This window comes from Cervus canadensis, chromosome 10 (genome assembly GCF_019320065.1).
Source record: "Cervus canadensis isolate Bull #8, Minnesota chromosome 10, ASM1932006v1, whole genome shotgun sequence".
Classification (NCBI taxonomy): domain Eukaryota; kingdom Metazoa; phylum Chordata; class Mammalia; order Artiodactyla; family Cervidae; genus Cervus; species Cervus canadensis.
Window position 1 is genome coordinate 4,480,574 of NC_057395.1, and position 12,203 is coordinate 4,492,776.

The 12,203-nt window shown below is 43.4% G+C and overlaps 1 protein-coding gene across 2 annotated transcripts in view; it reads right to left on the reverse strand.

Annotated features, from left to right (window-relative positions):
- CELF2 (CUGBP Elav-like family member 2) overlaps nucleotides 1-12,203 on the reverse strand; it is a 547,972-nt gene that overhangs the window by 333,362 nt on the left and 202,407 nt on the right. The window lies entirely within an intron of this gene.

The following is a 12,203-nucleotide window of genomic DNA, read 5'->3' on the forward strand; positions in this document are numbered from 1 at the left end:
GCATTAAAGCAGGAACTCACTCCATTTTTATCATCACTTTAGGCCAATGTGTGGCATATGCTGGACCCTTAATAAATATTCGTTCAAGAGCTAAATTTCTTTGTGAAACCCACTTCTTATTAAGTGACCCAAACTCAGTGGCTTACAGTTACATGACATGACTTGTGAAATAAGTACCATATTCAACTGGGAGCAGTATCTCTGTTAGACCTGGAAAGGAACAGAAAGATGCATAAGGCCCTGCTCTGACTTTAAGAACTTGATTAATTCATTGAGATGGAATGATCAGCTTGATGTTTTACTATTTTTTTAAACTTTGTTGCTGTTGTTGTTTAATTGCTAAGTTGTGTCTGATTCTTTGTGACCCCATCAACGGTTGCCAGCCACACTCTTCTGTCCATGGGATTCTCCAGGCAAGAACACTGGAGTGGGTAGCCATTTCCTTCTCCAGGGGATCTTGCCAACCCAGGAACTGAACCCATGTCTCCTGCTTGGCAGGTGGATTCTCTACCGCTGAGCCACCAGGGAAACCTTTTCTAACTTTAAGGCACCATTTATATGGGTGAATAGAAAATAAAGTGATAATACATTTCCCTCATTACTTTCCATCAGTGCTGAAGTTTGGGAGTTGACAAATTGCAAGCAGGTAGGACCAGGCTCAAAATTCTCCAAGCCAGGCTTCAGCAGTACGTGAACCATGAACTTCCAGATGTTCAAGCTGGATTTAGAAAAGGCAGAGGAACCAGAGATCAAATTGCCAACATCCACTGGATCATCAAAAAATCAAGAGAGTTCCAGAAAAACATCTACTTTTGCTTTATTGACTATGCCAAAGCCTTTGACTGTGTAGATCACAACGAACTGTGGAAAATTCTTAAAGAGGGGAATACCAGACCACCTGACCTGCCTCTTAAGAAATCTGTATGCAGGTCAAGAAGTAACTGTTAAAAGTGGACATGGAACAACAGACTGATTCCAATAGGGAAAGGAGTACGTCAAGGCTGTATATTGTCACCCTGCTTATTTAACTTATATGCAGAGTACATCAAGAGAAATGCCGGGTTGGATGAAACACAAGCTGGAATCAAAATTGCCAGGAGAAATATCAATAACCTCAGAAATGCAGATGACACCACCCTTATGCCAGAAAGCAAAGAAGAACTAAAGAGTCTCTTGATGAAAGTGAAAGAGGAGAGTGAAAAAGTTGGCTTAAAACTCAATATTCAGAAAACTAAGATCATGGCATCTGGTCCCATTACTTCATGGCATATAGATGGGAAAACAGTGGAAACAGTGTCAGACTTTATTTTTGGGGGCTCCAAAATGACTGCAGATGGTGACTGAAGCCACGAAATTGCCCCTTGGAAGAAAAGCTATGACAAACCTAGACAGCATATTAAAATTTGAGACATTACTTTGCCAACAAAGGTCCGTCTAGTCAAAGCTATGGTTTTTCCCGTAGTCATGTATGGACGTGAAAGTTGGATATAAAGAAAGCTTAGCGCCGAAGAATTGATGCTTTTGAACTGTGGTGTTGGAGAAGACTCTTGAGAGTCCCTTGGACTGCAAGGAGATCCAACCTGTCAATCTTAAAGAAAATCAGTCCTGAATTTTCTGGAAGGACTGATGCTGAAGCTGAAACTCCAGTACTTTGGCTACCTGAGGTGAAGAACCGACTTATTTGAAAAGACCCTGATACTGCGAAAGATTGAAGGCAGGAGAAGGGGATGACAGAGAATGAGATGGTTGGATGGCATCTCTGCCTCAGTGGACATGAGTGAGTAAAGTCTGGGAGTTGGTGATGGACAGAGAAGCCTGGCGTGCTGCAGTCCATGGGGTCGCAAAGAGTCGGACACAGTGAGCGACTAAACTGAATTGAGGACCAGGCACTGAGGATGAAATGAGTTGACAAAACTTTCAGAATTAAGAGCATTGGGAGTTGGAGGGTGATTTGTGGGGTATCTTGGAAAAAGCAAATGTCTTTATGGGCAGGGAACCGACATCAGAATCAGTCTAATTTTTGCTTCATTCATTTTCAGTCAACCTGTTTCCCATATTTAACTCTTTATACATATTGGTAGGTCACCCCTTTCACCATGTGTAGTCCTGTCCTCCTTCCCTGTCAGTTCCCATGATCCCCAGGGATTTACAGCAAGCTATTCCCTTATTGGGAAGATCCCCTGGAGAAGGGCATGGCAACCCACTCCAGTATTCTTGCCTGGAGAGTCCCATGGAGAGAGGGCACTGGTGGGTGACAGTCCACAGGGTCACAAAGAATCGGACACGACTAAAGTGACTTAGCACAGCATGCACATTCCCTTATTAAGTGGCTCAGTGGTAAAAATCTGCCTACCAAGCAGGAGACACAGGCTTGATCTGCGGATTGGGAAGATCCCCTGGCAAAAGAAATGGCAACCCATTCTAGTATTCTTGCCTGGGAAATCCCATGGACAGAGGAGCCTGGTGGGCTACAGTCCATGGGATTGCAAAAGAGTCAGACAGAACTTAGCGACTAAAATAACAACATCCCCTTATAAAGCTTCATCCTCCACCTGCTGTTAAAAACAAAACAGTAAATGCTATTAAAGACCATAGACATATTCTCAAGGCAATTCCTAATGAGATGTCTCCTCACTTTCAAAAGTGAATTAGCTTGATTTTGTTCTTTATTGCAGGGATTGACACAAAACTTGACATTGACCTCTCTATTCCCGTCACGATTAAATACTGTTACGGTGGGTACCAGAAATGCACAGAGAACATGGCTAGGTCGTGATCATCAAAGGAAAGTTCCTAGAGGCCAAAGGAGGACGAGGCAGAGAGTGGCCCCAAGTCGAGGGAGGAGGGACACTGCACCCTGGACTGAAACCTGGCTGTCTGAAGCCGTGAAAGATTTTAAGTGGCTCTGGCTCTGGAAAAATGACCCTGGTTTCAGCATGACCCCGAAACAGAGAAGAGCGTGGAGTCAGGGAGATGGCAGGGGAGCCGCTGTATAGCTATGAGGCCACGTGGCCGGCAAGATGGGTCTCCTACTCACGGACCACTGCCTACTGGCTGGGATTGAGGGCCTCCACGTAAGATCAAATCACTCAATTACTAGAGCAATTCAGTAAATTGCTATTATCATCCACATAACACAGATGAGGACATGGGTGCCTGGGAGGTCAAGAGAGGCCCAAGCCGACAAGTACAGTGAAACTGGCAAAGATGGGGGGGTGGGACTCAGCTCTTTTCACTGTCTTACATGGTCCAGGTGGTAAGGACTGGGGGAGAAGAGGGGGTCAAGCCACTATAAGAATAACTGAATGGATGGAATGAAGAAAAGGGCTGAGTCAAAGAAAATCCTGATTTTTTTAACCTGGAAAATCTAGCAAATGACAACACTGCTAAGTGAATGGAAACCCCAAAGAGCAGAACAGGGTGGATGGGGAAGATGGTCAGTTTCACTGGGGATGAGCTGAGCTGGAGACCCCTGCAGCTGGGTCTTCCAAGCAGAGGGAACAGTTAGAACCACTGCAGGAGTATCAAGGGCAAGGAATGAGAACGGGACCAAGACCAGAATCCCAGGCAGACCAGAATTGGAGGAGAGAGGCAAAGAAAGATGCTCCTCTGAAAGACAGGGTTGACCCCATCACTAAGGAGCTTAAATCTGGAAGGAGAGAGAAAACACATGTATATGAGGTTTTGAGTTACCTTTCCTGCCGTAAATGAAATCATGAGTTATATGTTTAGATACTAAGTGAGAAAAGCAGGGCAGTGCAAATCCGATGTAGGAAGATTCAGAAAGTTTCAGGAATCAGTTGAGAACTGGGGCAGTAACTCTAGCAGGCAGCCTGATTTTAAATGGAGGAAGTAGGCTGCTTTCACACCTGTATACTCACTGGAGATGCAGGTAGGGGCGAGGTCGGGGGGGAAGTGATCCAATTCAAGAGGTTTTGGATCAAATCCTTGCTTGCTCCAGCCTGACCCTAGCCCAACATTCAGCTACTTGTCCTGAATTTGAGATGGCAGTGACAAGTGCCCTGCTCTTGGTCACCATCTCCTTGAAGGCACAACTAAAATACCAAGAAGGGAGGGGCGGGGGCTGGGGGTCTGCAGTTAGCTTGCAGAACAGGAAAGCAGTTATGCAGAGCAAACTCGCATGCTCCCATAGGCTGGCTGGGTCCACCAGTTCAAAAAGGCAACAGCAAAAGCAGTTTTTGAATATGGCTGTGCATTTCGCCAGACTGGGATTCCAAAAGTTATAAGGAATTATAAACTCAGGACTTGGGGAGCATATTCTGGGGTCAAGGGTTTTAAACTTTTGAGTGGAGTATCACACACTTAGAAAAAATGACCCATAAATGCTCCCTGAGAATTCACAGAGTGAACAGACGCGATGCAAATAGACCCATTCAACTAAACCTTGCATCCGCTTTTAATTCCATAGCCAAAGTGTGATTGAGTGAATATAAACATACAGGAATTAGAATGTTTGTGAGTAAAACCTGCCAGGGAGACAGTGAGTCAACTGAACCAGACTTTCTCTAGAACCCATCTACTGCTCATCAACTCAGTCAGTTCACTTCAGTCGCTCAGTCATGTCCGACTCTGCGACCCCATGGACTGCAGCATGCCAGGCCTCCCTGTCCATTACCAACTCCCGGAGTTTACTCAAACTCATGTCCATCGCGTCAGTGATGGCATCCAACCATCTCATCCTCTGTCGTCCCCTTTGGCTCCCACCTTCAATCTTTCCCAGCATCAGGGTCTTTTCAAATGAGTAGGTTCTTCACATCAGGTGGCCAGAGTATTGGAGTTTCAGCTTCAGCATCAGTCCTTCCAAAGAAAATTCAGGGCTGATTTTCTTTAGGATGGACTGGTTGGATCTCCTTGCAGTCCAAGGGACTCTCAAGAGTCTTCTCCAACACCACAGTTCAAAAGCATCAATTCTTTGGCACTCAGCTTCCTTTACAGTCCAACTCTCACATCCATACATGACCACTGGAAAAACCATAGCTTTTACTAGATGGACCTTTGTTGCCAAAGTAATGTCTCTGCTTCTTAATATGCTGCCTAGATTGGTCATAACTTTCCTTCCAAGGAGTAAGTGTCTTTTAATTTCATGGCTGCAGTCACCATCTTCAGTGATTTTGGAGCCCAAAAACACAAAGTCTGACACGGTTTCCACTGTTTTCCCATCTATTTGCCATGAAGTGATGGGACCAGATGCCATGATCTTAGTTTTCTGAATATTGAGTTTTAAGCTGACTTTTTCACTCTCCTCTTTCACTTTCATCAAGAGGCTCTTTAGGTAGTTTTTGGTTTCTGCCATAAGGGTGGTGTCACCTGAAAATCTGAGGTTATTGATATTTCTCCCAGCAATCTTGATTCCAGTTTGTGCTTCATTCAGTCTGGCATTTCTCATGATGTACCCTGCATATAAGTTAAATAAGCAGGGTGACAATATACAGCCTTGACGTACTCCTTCTCCTACTGGAACCAGTCTGTTGTTCTATGTCCAGTTCTAACTGTTGCCTCCTGACCTGGATACAGATTTCTCAAGAGGCAGGTCAGGTGGTCTGGTATTCCGATCTCTTAAAGATTTTTCCAGAGTTTGCTGTGGTCCACACAGTGAAAGGTTTTGGCATAGTCAATAAAGCAGAAATAGATATTTTTCTGGAACCCTGTTGCTTTTTTGATGATCCAACAGATGTTGGCAATTTCATCTCTGGTTCCTCTGCCTTTTCTAAATCCAGCTTGAACATCTGGAAGTTCATGGTTCACGTACTGTTGAAGCCTGGCTTGGAGAATTTTGAGCATTACTTTACTAGCGTGTGAGATGAGTGCAATTGTGCAGTAGTTTGAGCATTCTTTGGCATTGCCTTTCTTTGGGATTGGAATGAAAAGTGACCTTTTCCAGTCCTGTGGCCACTGCTGAGTTTTCCAAATTTGCTGGCATACTGAGTGTAGAACTTTCACAGCATCATCTTTTAGGATTTGAAATAGCTCAACTGGAATTCCATCACCTCCACTAGCTTTGTTCATAGTGATGCTTCCTAAGGTCCACTTGATTTCACATTCTAGGATGTCTGGCTCTAGGTTGGTGATCATACCATCCTTATTATCTGGGTCATGAAGATCTTTTTTGTATAGTTCTTCTGTGTATTCTTGCCACCTCTTCTTAATATCTTCTGCGTCTGTTAGGTCCCTACCATTTCTGTCCTTTATTGTGCCCATCTTTGCAAGAAATGTTCCCTTGGTATCTCTGATTTTCTTCAGGAGATCTCTGGTCTTTCCCATTCTATTGTTTTCGTCTATTTCTTTGCACTGATCGCTGAGGAAGGCTTTCTTATCTCCTTGCTATTCTTTGGAACTCTGCATTCAAATGGATATATCTTTCCTTTTCTCCTTTGCTTTTCACTTCTTTTCACAGCTATTTGTAAGCCCTCCTCAGATAGCCATTTTGCTTTTTTACATTTCTTTTTCTTGGGGATGATCTTGATTCCTGTCTTCTGTACAGTGTCACGAACCTCCATGCATAGTTCTTCTGGCACTGTCTATCAGATCTAATCACTTGAATCTATTTGTCATTTCCACTGTATAATCGTAAGGGATTTGATTTAGGTCATACCTGAATGGTCTAGAGGTTTTCCCTACTTTCTTCAATTTAAGTCTGAATTTATCAATAAGGAGTTCATGATTTGAGCCACAGTCAGCTCCCAGTTTTTTTTTTTTTTTGCTGACTGTATAGAGTGTCTCCATCTTTGGCTGCAAAGTATATAATCAATCTGATTTTGGTATTGACCATCTGGTGATGTCCATGTGTAGAGTCTTCTCTTGTGTTGTTGCAAGAGGGTGTTTGCTATGACCAGTGCGTTCTCTTGGCAAAACTCTATTAGCCTTTGCCCTGCTTCATTCTGTACTCCATGGCCAAATTGGCCTCTTACTCCAGGTATCTCTTGACTTCCTACTTCTGCATTCCAGTCCCCTATAATGAAAAGGACATCATTTTGGGTTGTTAGTTCTAGAGGTCTTGTAGGTCTTCATAGAATCGTTCAACTTCAGCTTCTTCAGCATTACTGGTCGGGGCACAGACTTGGATTCCTGTGATACTGAGTGGTTTATCACCATCTATGATCTCCTAATCCAGGCTCTCCCAGTCCTTAGGAATCCTCCATCTCTACTCTCTGATTCATGCCATACATTTCAGCAGAGTTAAGTCTCTAATGGGCTTCCCAGGTGGCACTGGTGGTAAAGAACACACCTGCAACGCAGGAGACATAAGAGATATGGGTTTGATCCCTGGCTTGGGAAGATCCCCTGGAGGAGGGCACAGCAACCCACTCTAGTATTCCTGCCTGGAGAATCCCATGGAGAGAGGAGCCTGGTGGGCTATGGTCCATAGAGTCACAGAGTCAGACGTAACTAAAGCAATTTAGCACAAATGCACGCAAGTCTCTAATATCAAAAAGTGGTCACTAGTTGCCACAACTTAAAGCTCATCAGAGCTTTCCCCTTGTCCCTACGATGAAGTCTAAGCCACAAAATATGGTTCATAAAACCCAGCCACATCTTCAACCTCATCTCGCAGGTTGTCTCAGCGGACACACTACACTCTCTGCACCATGAACTTCTTTCAAGTCCTCGTGTATATATGATTTCTCTTGCCTCTGTGCTATTGTCCATGTTGTTTCTGACACGTGTAAAACTCTCCCAGTTCTCTCCATCCCCTCACCAGATTTATTTCTGCATATCCTCCAGGACCTGACTTTAACAACTGCTGAGCACAAAAATAGGGACTCAAAAAATACTTGCTGGCCGTCTGGCTGAATCCATGAATAAGGCGAGGACATCATCTCAGTAGCAAAGGAAATACACAGATGTCATAATAAGTCCCACTTTTGTTTTTTGGTTTTTTTAAAGCACAACATTGTGATGACATAAACCAAGCAGATTTTTTGTTTTTGAGGGACTAACATGCTACTTGGGGCTTCTCTGGTGACTCAGTGGTAATGAATCTGCTTTCAATGCAGGAGACACAGGTTCAATCCCTGGGTTGGCAAGATCCCTTGGAGAAGGAAATGGCAACGTGCTCCAGTATTCTTGCCTGGGAAATCTGATGGACAGAGGAGCTTGGCAGGCTGCAGTCCATGGGGTTGCAAAGAGTAGGACCTGACTTTGGAACTAACCAATATGCTAGTTATCTAAAACTGAATTCAAGAGAGGTACCAGTCATGGCCCCTGTCCTCAGTGAATGTATAATCGTGTTAGAAAGACAGAACTATGTGAAACAAAGAACAATATCGTGTCTACTGTGGGCATGTTTCATTATCCCTAAGAGTTCCAAGAAAGAGAGGTTAGAGTGGCTGGAATGATCTGAGAGCCTTTCCTGGAGGAATAGAGTTGAGGGCATCTTGAAGAATCCACTTGCATTTGGGCAGGACATGGAGTCAAAGGGTGAGGACACCCCTAGTGGCGGGAACCAGCGTGCGGAGAGTTCACGTAGGAGTCAGTGAAGAGAAAGTCTGAATAGAAAAACACAGATACTGACAAATGTGGGGAAAGAAAAGAAATGAGGAAGAGGGAGGCCAGATTATGAATGTCACCAATGGAGCAAGGGGTCTGGATTCCACAGATCAGAAGAAATGAAGATTCAATGTACTTTCTGGATCAGGAAATGAGCATCCTTTTTGAACATGTCGATGGGAAACTGAAAAACTAGTCTGGCAGCTGGTAGCTGATAGGTATGCCATGATGTGTCCAACAGAATATAAAAATAATCAGACTGAAATTTCAGTGGAACAAGAGAAAGACAAAAACACTGCAACTACAAAAATAACTTTCTTTTAATAAACTGTTGGAGTGAGCCACAGGGATAGTCCTGGGAGATATGTGGGCCAGAAGAGAAACAGCATTTTGCAGCTTGCACACATGCATGCTGATATGCTGACTGGCCTCCTTGTGACAAGCGGCAGCTCTGCCTTCCCAATCTTCTGGAAGGCCCCTGACTCCTGGGCCAGGTATGTGTGTTGACCTCTGTCCCCAAGGCTCCCAGGCAGAGGCAACAAGAACTGACCTATGTTTTAGTCTCTCCTTGAAAACAACATGCGGTGTTTGAGGTTCTAGCTTGCCCTGGGTTGCTCCAACTGTACATATATTTTCCCTTCTTTAGCTGTTTGGCTTGTGGACATCAAGTTCCATATCTGATGCAAAAAAGCCTTACAGAGACTGCTTAACCTACTGCCACAATTACTAAAGTCAAATCCTTGTAAGAACTATATATCTATGCATCTAACTACCATCCATGTATCATCTATTTATGTAGTCCTCAATCAATCTATCCACTTTCTTTTTCTTTTCTTTCCTTTTCTTCCTTCCCTCCATCCATCCATTTATTATCCACCTTATATCAACTATTTTCTATTATCTAAACTCTATCTATAATCTAATATCTTCTATCTTTCCATCCATACATCACCTATCTATGTATCTTTCCATCCATCTATCCATGTATCTCTCTTTCCACCCATCCATCCATCATCTACCTGTCTGTCTGTCTATCTGTCTGTCTTTTGTCTCTCTAATCATCCATCACCTATCTATCTATCCTACTGGATCTGCTTCTCTGGTTGAATCCTGACTGATGCACCTAGCCCTCCCAGAGATATGTCCCTATCCTTCCTCTATATCTTCAATACATTTCTCTTGTACCATTTAACATACTTTAATGCCACAGTTGTTATTGTAAATTAACTACCTTGCAAATTCTTCATGCCTTCCCTCTATCATGTGACCTTGTCACGCACTAGAATGGCTAAAATACCTTTCTCCACTCCATTGACATTGGACTTGACAATATGACTTGCCTCAGCTATTGAAACATTAGCAGGCGTTATATTGAACGTGCTTGTGTGGTATAATGGGGTGTTGACACTCTGGGACCTGCCATGAGAGAAGCATGCCCCAGGGAACTGCTGCCCCTTCCACCTGAGCCTCAGGACAAATATACACGGAGAAGATCTGAGCCCAAAAAACATTGTGGAGCCAAGCACAGCTGAATCACAGCCTGAAAGAGAGCCACCCAGCCAACCTCCGCCAAACTAACATTGACCTGCAGCCTCATTGTGCATGAATAAATGTGTACTGTTGCAAACCACTGTACTGCAGAAGCATTTGCATGCAACCTTATCGCAGCAACTGACTAGTAAATTACTATTCATTGGTTCCTTGAGACGAGGGACCGTGATGATAATTGCTATTTCTCCAGTGCCTACTAAGATGCCCTATAGATAGGAGGTGCTCAATGAAGGTTCTTTGTATCCTAGAAGAAACAAACAAATGACTAAATAATCAAAGAACCAGAATGAAGAGAGGCATGGCACAGGGGTGTCCCGTGGAAGGAGAAACTAAGAGGTGGACAGAATGGAAAGGAGGGAGTGAGTGTGGTAAGTGAGTAGGTGTCAGCCTACTGTGGTCTAAGCACAATCACGCGATACAAACTTAGCTGCCTTTTATTTTCAGATGATCAAATGTTCAACTAGCCACAGAGGTTCCATGTGACTCAGTATCTTTGAAGAGCATTTTCTCCTACTCTGAACTCTCCTGAGTCTCTGAGGGCGGCTGACAATAAAAGCCACAGCGCCTGTCTGTAGCCACACATAGTAAGGGAATTGACAAAAGATGAAGAGCCAGAACCGCCTCCAAAAAAGAGAAAATCAAGGAAACAAAATTACTGGGAAGTAAAACTTTCCTACTCTTCCTTCAGGTAACCTTGTCCCCGTGTAATTATCTAGTCTGATGTAGTCAGTTTATAGACCCCATGGATCATTACCGTTTGCTATTATTGTTGAGAGGCTGGTGTGATGCCATATGTGAAGCTCGCAGCCTGGTCACCGGAGGTCTGTGCAGCCTGGGCCAACGCACTGGGGAGATGAAAGCAGGTCTCCACAGCAGCAGTCCTCCCAACAGAGACTTCTGTCACCTTCTCTGTGACATCAGAACTGCTCCTCATGAGTCACAGCTTGAGGGATGCCAAATGCACTAGTCTGCCATTCAACTTTTCAAATCCATAGATGTGCACACAAATACACACACGGGCATGCACACACGTGTGCACAGCCAACACCGACACATGTGCACACACTCCACTGTGTTTTGGAGAACAAAGAACTAGTCTGCATTTTGTTTGGTGTCAATCAGAACGTGAGATTAAAGCTGCTATTTTATGCATTTGAAAGCCACACCCGCCAAACTCAGGCTTGTCTGCTTGAGCTCTGAACTTCAAAAGGAATATTTCATAGGAAAACACACACACACCAAAACAACACACACCCACAAGAAAACAACACATACAAACCTCAGAAAGATGCCATAAGCACCAAAAGCATTCCTATAAAGGAAGGCTCAATGTTGGAAGACCTGTAAGCCCACCAAGGTTATACAAACCATTGGGAACGCACACTGCCCCAAATAATACCCAAACCATGTTGATAATATAGATACTACAAGCCTGTCAGTCTCATTATTTGTGAGTAACTTATTGAATCCTACTTCTAGGCTGTTCAGGCTGAAACCAAACATTTTTGGTAACAATTATTTATCTATTTCTGGGAAATAATCGCCTTTTTTAGCCTATATTTAGCATAATACTCCAAATGATACTTATCAATATAACATACTGAATTCCCACTGAGCATGTAACATTATACTATTAAAAACTCTACTATTAAAATGTTCTTAATTTAGATGCCATTAACTCAGATTTAGGAAAAATTTGAGCATTGAACATGATTCTTTTAAAAAATAACATTTACTGTTTTTAATGATTATGAAAGCAATTCATGTTCACAATATTGCCTGGAAATAGAAAAAAGTATAAAAAAGAAAAATTATCACCTAAATATGACTAGAGAAAAATAATTGTTTAACTTTTGGTACATTTCCTTTTATTTTCAATACACGTACTTCATCTTTTTGTATACAAGCAGGGGTATACTGGGGCTTCTCAGGTGGCCCTAGTGGTAAAGAATCTGCCTGCCAATGCAGGAGATGCAAGAATCATGGATTCGATCCTATCCAGGTTCTATCGCCGGGTAGGGAAGATCCCCTGGAGGAGGGCATGGCAACCCACTCCAGTATTCTTGCCTGGAGAATCCCATGGACAGAGGAGCCTGGCGGGCTACAGTCAACCGGGTCACAAAGAATTGGACATGACTGAAGTG